General features: G+C 45.9%; 1 non-coding gene across 1 annotated transcript; it reads left to right on the forward strand.

Annotated features, from left to right (window-relative positions):
• Positions 1-1528: 1528 nt before the first annotated feature.
• On the forward strand, positions 1529-1599 carry Trnag-gcc. The gene has a single exon. It is a non-coding gene; the product is annotated as a tRNA-Gly (tRNA).
• Positions 1600-8370: the final 6771 nt, after the last annotated feature.

An 8370-nucleotide genomic window follows, 5' to 3' on the forward strand; every position in this document is an offset into this window, starting at 1 on the left:
ATTTTCTTCCAAAACAAACGTTCCCTTCCTGCTCCCTCTAAACTCCTGGATAAGTGTCATTTTAATTGGTCAAACCTATTGGGATGCTGGTTAAACTGGCGGGTTACATTCAAAGAGTGAACGGTATTGCCTCACGTCGGATGGCGTTTGTGACTGCATGATGCCGGACATTATGCAAACAATCATCAATACCAAAAACGTACGCCGCAATTGCGCAAACGATCTACCTCCGGCTGTAGCATCCTCCGGCGGATAGAGGAGGAGGAGGACGAGGTAATCGTTTTTACAAAACAACGATCCCGCGCTCCTCCCGCCCAATGTGGGATGGTCAATATTTAGCGAAACGCACGGCCCTAGTGTGGCGGTGCTCCCGCAGCACCGCAGCCACAATAAATAAACCTTACGGTGATTAATTGTTCCATATTTAAATCTAAATTGCATCATAAACATCGGCCGGTCGGATGGCTTTCGGCTGCACTTGTTACCGATCCGGCCGGTTTCACGGGAAAAAGCGATTCGTGTGGGTAAACCCTACAGAGGTTACCCACGTTTGGGAGGGTGTTTGAATATGTCAAAACATTTCGCCCGTTCAGACGATAAGCGTGGCAAAGTGCATTTTACGAGAATGTCCATCGGGTTACAGGACGGGCAGGTACTTGGCCCGCGAGATCGAATGCACTAGGCAGGCAGTTTATGGCGTCATTTCTGGCCACTCGTTTCGCGAACCATTTAGGGTTTTTATACTTATTTCGGCATTAGCGTATTATAGCTCTCTTGCTCGCTGTGATCCAACAACAGCCCAAGTACAAGTGCAGTTTGCCAGTGCGTATGCACATTCGTTATGCACTTGTAGCTCATGCATTATGCAATCGGAGGCGGAGAGAGGCCCGGTTTGCTGTGCGATCGTCCGCAGACCGTAGCAATCTATTGCGCGCGCCCATGGAATGCCATCTACTCAGTCCCCTCAAACAAACGCGACCACTCCTTCAGCGATGCATCACGTGACGGCGATTTCACGGACCCAGTCGGCCAGGCGGACAAGAATGTCGAATAATGAGATGTATACCCAACCAGCGGCCTGGAGCACTGCGTGGAGTTGGGAACTGCGAAAGACCTAAACTGAGGCTCATCTCATCTGCAACGTTGCATCGTGCTCCACGTAGCGAATGCAGTAGCGGTGGAATACGATGGTCAGGAACTATAAATTAGAATAAAGCATATCATATTACTATGATTGGCAATTTAGCATAAAACGTGACGAAAGCAGATAGGCCCCGTACACACAATGAATGGTGAAGCGGGGTTTGCTGGTGGGTTTTGCGCCCTTTGCTTAATTTTCTCTACCCTTTTGCTATTGGAGGATTTATGATGGCGCATGAACAGCGTTTGCGTGTGTTTGTCTGTGTCGAAATATAGTTTATTTCTTGCTGTGGGAACAAGGGAAAATCAGTTCTCTTCAACATACCGAGGAAACATCGAGAAAAGCATCGCCTGACTGGGTCGTTTCTAAGCTTGCCAACTGACACAAGCATCGGTGGTTCAGTGGTAGAATGCTCGCCTGCCACGCGGGCGGCCCGGGTTCGATTCCCGGCCGATGCACACTTCTATTTTTGTTTTTGAATCCAAGTTAAGATTACACAATCAACGAGAATTAAAACATACTTCGATGGTTTTTTTGCCTTATCAGCATACTTCGAGGCATGTTATGACTAATCTAAGCCCAAACCGATTAACAGTTAGCACCTTCTTATCAGCGCAGATTTGGTACTTTATGACCGAAATGCGTCTCTCTCTCTCTCTCTCTCTCTCTCTCTCTCTCTCTCTCTCTCTCTCTCTCTCTCTGTCATGGCAAATGCTGCGTGAGTTTAATAACCTTGGATTAGGTTGTTTGATAATGGCATCACTGGCTATTTATATACTCATTCATTTAGAATGTGATGAAATTAAGCGAGCAAACATGTGCCGGAACCCCATAGCAACTCGTTGCTACTCCAAAATGAAGTCCTTTCTAGTGTTTGTTCCACTGCCCCTAAACAGACAACACTACTCCACAGTCAAAACGGTTCGCTCGCATCGCAAACGGCACGGCACCAGTGTGTGCCAGAATGTTTCATTTGGCAGAATAAATCAAAACCATGAAGTAGATGAGCTATGTTAACAATTACGCTTTGCTCTAGCGGAAAAGTCAACCCCCCAGCCGTTCCTTCCATCCCCTTTTTGCTAAAACATAATCACAAAATTGGTGGAGCCTTCGCCCAAAACCGGCCAACCGGACGAGAGAGCGGGTGAAACAAATTATACTTTTCAGTTGCAGTTGCAGTTGGTGCAAACACTGCTGCAACTGGCACCCTCCTCCCTCTGTGTCTGAGGTTGCAATTGCACGAGTCGAAGAGCTGCAATTTTAGGAGACAAAAACAGACAGGAGAAGACTAGGCTTCGTTGTGGTTTGATGCTACTACCATCTGCCAGCAAAGCACACTCTGTGTACGACCCTACGTGCTCTCTCTCTCTTCTGCTCGAGGCTTTCACCATCATCACGCTCAACAAATCATGTTATTCCGAATGACGACACCGGAAACAAGATTATCTTCCTAAAAGTACCGCCGCCGGCAACCGACAGGATTTCTCGGATTGCAGAGAGTGAGGTACACGCTGGGGCAATGGCAAATGTTTAGTCGCTTTAGTTGCCAGTGAGTTTAATAACGCTGCCCGATCTGCAAACGTTGAAGGGAGATCGGCTTTCACCCAAATTTTCCATTTCGCACTACAAAATGCAGCGTGTGCAAAGACTTGGGCAGTGAGGTATTCTGGATGAAGGGATGAGGGGTTCAGGAGTTCAGAAGTCAACCCAACAAGTCCTCGATGCACTTTTCCCCCCCTGCTTTGCATTGAGGTTTCGGTTTCGGTGGTTTTCGGACGAAGCCTTGGACCTTTCCGGGGTGGGATAGACCATTTCAGTTGAAAATGGCCAGCCCGACCACCAGCCGACACGCGGATTACAGTTGATAAAGTAAACACGACAGCATAACACATATCTCCCTCCCCCACTCGCCATTCGTCGCTCACTCTGTCAGCGTATCCATCGGTATAAAATAATGCCGCACGAACCTGATGGTAGCGATGTTTAATTCGTGTGTATTTATGTCAAAGGCAATAATTGGCCACTGAAGTAGCATCGGCTTATGCCGTCCGATTAAACAATGTTACCGCGACTCCGCCAACCGCTCCACACACGAGGTTTCTACCTCTTATTCGTTACAATGTCCGCTAATGGCTGGAGGCTGCCTTTTGGTGCCTATCGTCCACCAAACAACCAAACATAGTCAAACAAAATCCTCGCCACTCTCCACGCTGTATGTTCCCGTGCACACTGCCGGTGCCGGTGACATTGGTTAGCGACATGAGGCAGCGTGTGTATGAGTGAGAGAAGGAGCTAAAAATTATGCTGTCCCCAACCACTCCACGTACGCAATGTAGGCGCACACAGATGTCAAGCCGCGATCCATTCATTGCAAATTTCCGATGGTCAAACGGGTTGGCGCCGGCATCAGCATGGCGCCAGGCGTGTGTGGTTTCGCACACATTCGCCTGGCTCGTGGAAGCATTGCGCGAAAATAAGAAGAAGAAGCCATGGAAGAAGGGACGCGGACGTGGAGAGATGATCTTTATTGGTTTACCAGATCGCTGATCTTTTCCGCAGCGCCACATTCCATCCGCGCGCGCGCTCACATACACGCAAGCCAGTCGATCGGCCGCAAGCGCAAGGGTCGCGCACGAAGAGGCAAATGTGACGAGACGACACTGTCTGTTGGCCTTGTCAGCGTATCGATAATTAAAAAATTGCGTCCTCCAACCTCCTCTCGCTCTCTGTCTCGCTCCATCTCTTTTGCCATTGAAACATTAATGTGCATGCAACATGGGGCGGGAGGAGGCATGCAAATATTTTTACAACTACTGGCCATTGGCAAAGGCCACACAAAAGGTGATCGTCAAGTACTGCTTGCTATTGAAACGCGTCCTTCTGTAAGTTGCTCGTTGAATGCTATAGAAGCTTGCTGAAGGTAACATGGGGTAATGAGCTGAAGCTGTTGGGTTCATCAGTTACGTTCGAACTTGCAATGAAAAATACATTTTCAAAGAAAATATTAAAATAAGGTACAGTTTTTTTTCATATTACTTGTTTTAATTCTTTTTTTCCTGATTATATTGGTTTATCTTCCTTTTTTATGTTTTTATTTTAATTTTTTGCTTCTTTTTTATATTTAATTAGTATCTTTATTTTTCCTTTAAATTTTTATTTAGAGCTATAAATGTTATCTATAATTTACATGATTTTTTTTGTGTTTTTTTTTCTTTACTCTTTTAAGATTTTCTTCAGGTTTTATTGTTTATTCTTTTCCTCTATTATATTATCATTTTTCTTGTGTTTCTGCATCTTATAAGTATCTTTATTTTTTCTTCTCGGATTGTCTCCTACTTTTATTATTTGTTCTCTATAATTCATCTTTTTATTCTTTTCATTTTTATCTCTTTTTGATATTATTACTTCTTTCTCCTGTTTTTCTTATTTTGCTCTTTTTCTATCGATATTTTTATTATATTTATGCTTTTTATTACTTTTCGTCTTGACTCTTATACAACTGTTGCTACGGATGTAGCTTTCTATTTATTTTGAGTAGCTTGGTAGACGTTTTTAGAACTGGCTTTGTGTCTATATTTATTTGCGCAGTTTAAAAATTCGTCTGTCCTTTCTAGCTTAATATTTGCTACTAACCGCGTTTCGCGATGGCGCCCTGTTCGTCGATCAGCTGTGCTACTTGACCCTATTTGACCTGCTCCCGAATTGGCCCTAATTACGGAGATCTGGTTATCGCACAATCTAATCGTGTTGTCTCTCTTTGTGAATCTTGTACGCCATCTGCCGGGTATTTTGGATATTTGATCGAGTTGTCAAATCAGCTTAATGTTTGTAAACATTACTGTTCCCTGTCCGATCACACGCGGTCGATATCGTGCCAACAACAACTTTTTGTATTTTTCATAACGCTTCAAAGTTGTGACGCGCAAAACGTTTAATTTTAAGCTTTTAAGCGATTACAAATTTCAAAATCCATAAAAGGATCCACAATGCTTCCCAATTCCCTGCGACTGAAATAAATTTTCCTTCAGCATTTTGATACATTCAGTATTGCTCATTCCTTTTTACCGCACACCGATTCACCGCTAATGTTACCCATTAGCGTGCACCAAGTTATGAATAGGTACCATTTTCACCCGCTACACTACGCCCACACCGCCCACTGTCGAGGATGACGAGGAGACATGGTGCGTGGCAAAATCAATGTGGTCCATCTATCGAACAATTATACACTCTAACAACGGTCGTTGGCAAAACCAAAATGCAACATGCACTCGATGCAAAAACGCATCCTAACCTGTCACGGTGGGTGGGAATGGGTGGGGGGGCTGGATGGGACACACTATAGCTATAGTTGTTTGCGAGAGTCCATTGCAACTCCGCATCGTGGTGCGTGTGTGTCATGCGAGATGCGTGATAAGCAACACATGGACCGGGGCTCGACAGATGGTGCTGTGTGCGGTGGCTTTGGCACTGGTGCAGTGGTTTCAAATGACTCCATACTGTCGTGCACACGAACACAGCATCCCACCGCAACCAACCCCACCCACCCACCGACCGGTTAATGATCGAAGTGGTGAATTATTTTCATCTGACTGCTTGTAATTAAATGCCATCGGCACAAGAGCAGCTGTTGCAAGCGCGTCGGGATGATGAAGGGCACACATTGGTTGTGTTTCCGTGTGTGTGCGTGTGTATGTGTGTGTGTGAGTGCATTCAAGTGCAGGTTGCAATTGAGTCGGATGTGGTGGGGAACGGGAGTGCGAACCATGCCGGTACTTGCTTTGTTAGTCGTGTCATATTAAACAGAGCATCCGCTCAATACCCCTGAAGCCCTGGATGGGTCGGGTTTTGTGATATGCTTTTGACGTTATTCAAGCACCGTTGACGGGTTAACAATGGATGGGCGAGTTTCCTTTCAACAGCTTTCTCAACGCAATAAAAAAACAAGCGAGCTCCGTGCTCATTTTATTCAACAGTTTCGTCCACCGTTCGCGACCGTTTCTTTTCGAGCGACTCATTATTGAAAGTGAAATTTATTCAAAAAATGCCTCAACGCTACTGTGTACAAAGCCGCTCAAAATCGTCCCATCATCTGCATAATTACCGTCGCATCGGCATCGTTCGGTTTCGTAACAAAAAAAAAAGGTGTGAGAAAATGAATCACTGATCAGGCGTGGGTCTCATCTTAAGCCTCCGCCGTCATTTCCATCACAATAACGACGCGAACGGTATCATTTCCCATCCCAGGTCCCGGTCCAAAAGGTGAGCTAAGGGTACGCGAACCATGTGACAAACACAGTATCTTCCACACCCTATGCCACAAGCGCAAGGGGGGGAAGAAAGAAAACAAAACGAAACCCATCTATGCGCCCCCGTCATTATCATCATCACAAATCACACCATCATTTCACCCGGAGGCCGAACGGAGTTCGAACAACGGTCCCGAGAACTGATGAACTTTAAATCGTGAGCGTGAGCTCACTCGTCTTCCATTTCCCAGGGGTGCGCGTGTGTTGTTTATTGCGCTTTTTTGACTAAACCAAATGCCCCACTGAGGACTGGTGAATAGTGTATAATCTATCGGATTTGGACAGTGCAACATAAAAACGATTGCGAGACGCTGGGATGATGATCCCCGAGAGGTGGAAGTCGTGGAAATGGCAGCAAGATTAATGCATTCCCATTTATCACACGCATGTACGACGCATGTTTAAGCGTTGTTCAAGCGAAAAAGGGGGAACCATTTTCCGACGATCACTATTAACACGATCGCAGGAAGGAAGGAAGGCGGGCGGGCGGGTATTTCGATCCAGACACGATCATCTGGCATTGGCAATGTCACTTTCTCACAGCCTTGTTGCTTACGAGCGTTTACAGCTGTGCGAGAAATTCATATTTCTCCAATGTCAAGATCTGGGGCTCAAGATCGGATGCACGCATAAAACGCGCCCCTCCCACGTGAATCATGTCTTTGGGTCTTTGGGGAAGGAAAAGGGGGAGAGTTTAAGAGCTCTGTGTGTGTGTGTGAGTGCCAGTGACGGAATGCGGATTAACGGATGGTAAGCGTCACTGTCCGAACGAGATCGACGCGGTCAGAGGAATCTTCCAGACTTGTTGAGGAAGATGTATAAATGGACGCCGACTCACCAATTTACATACAGATCTCCCACACTCATTCTTCCACAAAATCTGGACATCGGCCAGGGTCATTGACTCGGGGAAATTTCACAAAAACAACAAACATATTTAAAAAAAGCGTTCGAAATACTTCTCAAAAGAATGTGTCTTTCGAATTGATTTGAGTTTCATCTCCAAGAAATAAACCAAAAGCTGATGAAAAATCCAGCTTGTCCGTGGCCCATTCTCGCGGGACTCGACCCGCACTTGACAAGCCGAAACAGAACACACAGCGTGTCTATGTGTGTGTGTGTGTGTGTGTGTTGATCCGTGTTTGTCCAGATATAAGCTCATAATTCATTGTACAATATTTATTTTTACTTTTCCACGGTCGCCTCACAGTCGATTTTCTTTCTCCCGAGCGCACGGTAGGCAGCGGACGGTAAACATTTGCTCACTTTATCTACTGGTGCTATGCTGCTGTACAGTAAAGCCAGAAGGTGGTGGTTGGTTTCTTTAGATGGGAGGAGCTTGCCGGAAGACTCCCGTAGTACCCCGATGATGATGAAGATGATGACAGTCTCCACCATCCGCCTACGGGAGTTGCAAGTCCCGCCGAGACAGGTGAGTCTCGGTTTTAGCTGCTTCAAGTCTTTATCTTATTTCCCCTGCCTCTCTCAAAACATTGCTCATACAGACACTGTTTGGATTCACGCTAAAAAGGTCAACCCCACGGTTTGCCCACGGACACACACACACACACACACACGGGGTATGGTTCATATTTGTTGTTTGTCTTACGGTTTAGGCTCAAATATTTTCTCCCCGCAAACGCACAAAAACCCACACGGTGCAACGGATGCGGAGCCGATGGCGTAGGACAAACACAGCAAGATAGATTGAGACGTGGCCCGGGCTAAGTGGCCAAAGCGCTACCTAATGTTTGTGTCGCGGCAGTTATAATTGATGGAAAATTGAATTCGTGTCTTTGGCGGCTTAAGTCAGCGCGCAAAGCTCTTGGCTGTATCTCGCAGTTGCAGCAAGCAAAGGTAGCGACTTAACGAGGGTTCTTTCATACATTGTATGAACGATGTTGGGCAAATCTGCATTTG

Source organism: Anopheles merus, unplaced genomic scaffold, assembly GCF_017562075.2.
Source record: "Anopheles merus strain MAF unplaced genomic scaffold, AmerM5.1 LNR4000635, whole genome shotgun sequence".
In the NCBI taxonomy this organism is placed as follows: domain Eukaryota; kingdom Metazoa; phylum Arthropoda; class Insecta; order Diptera; family Culicidae; genus Anopheles; species Anopheles merus.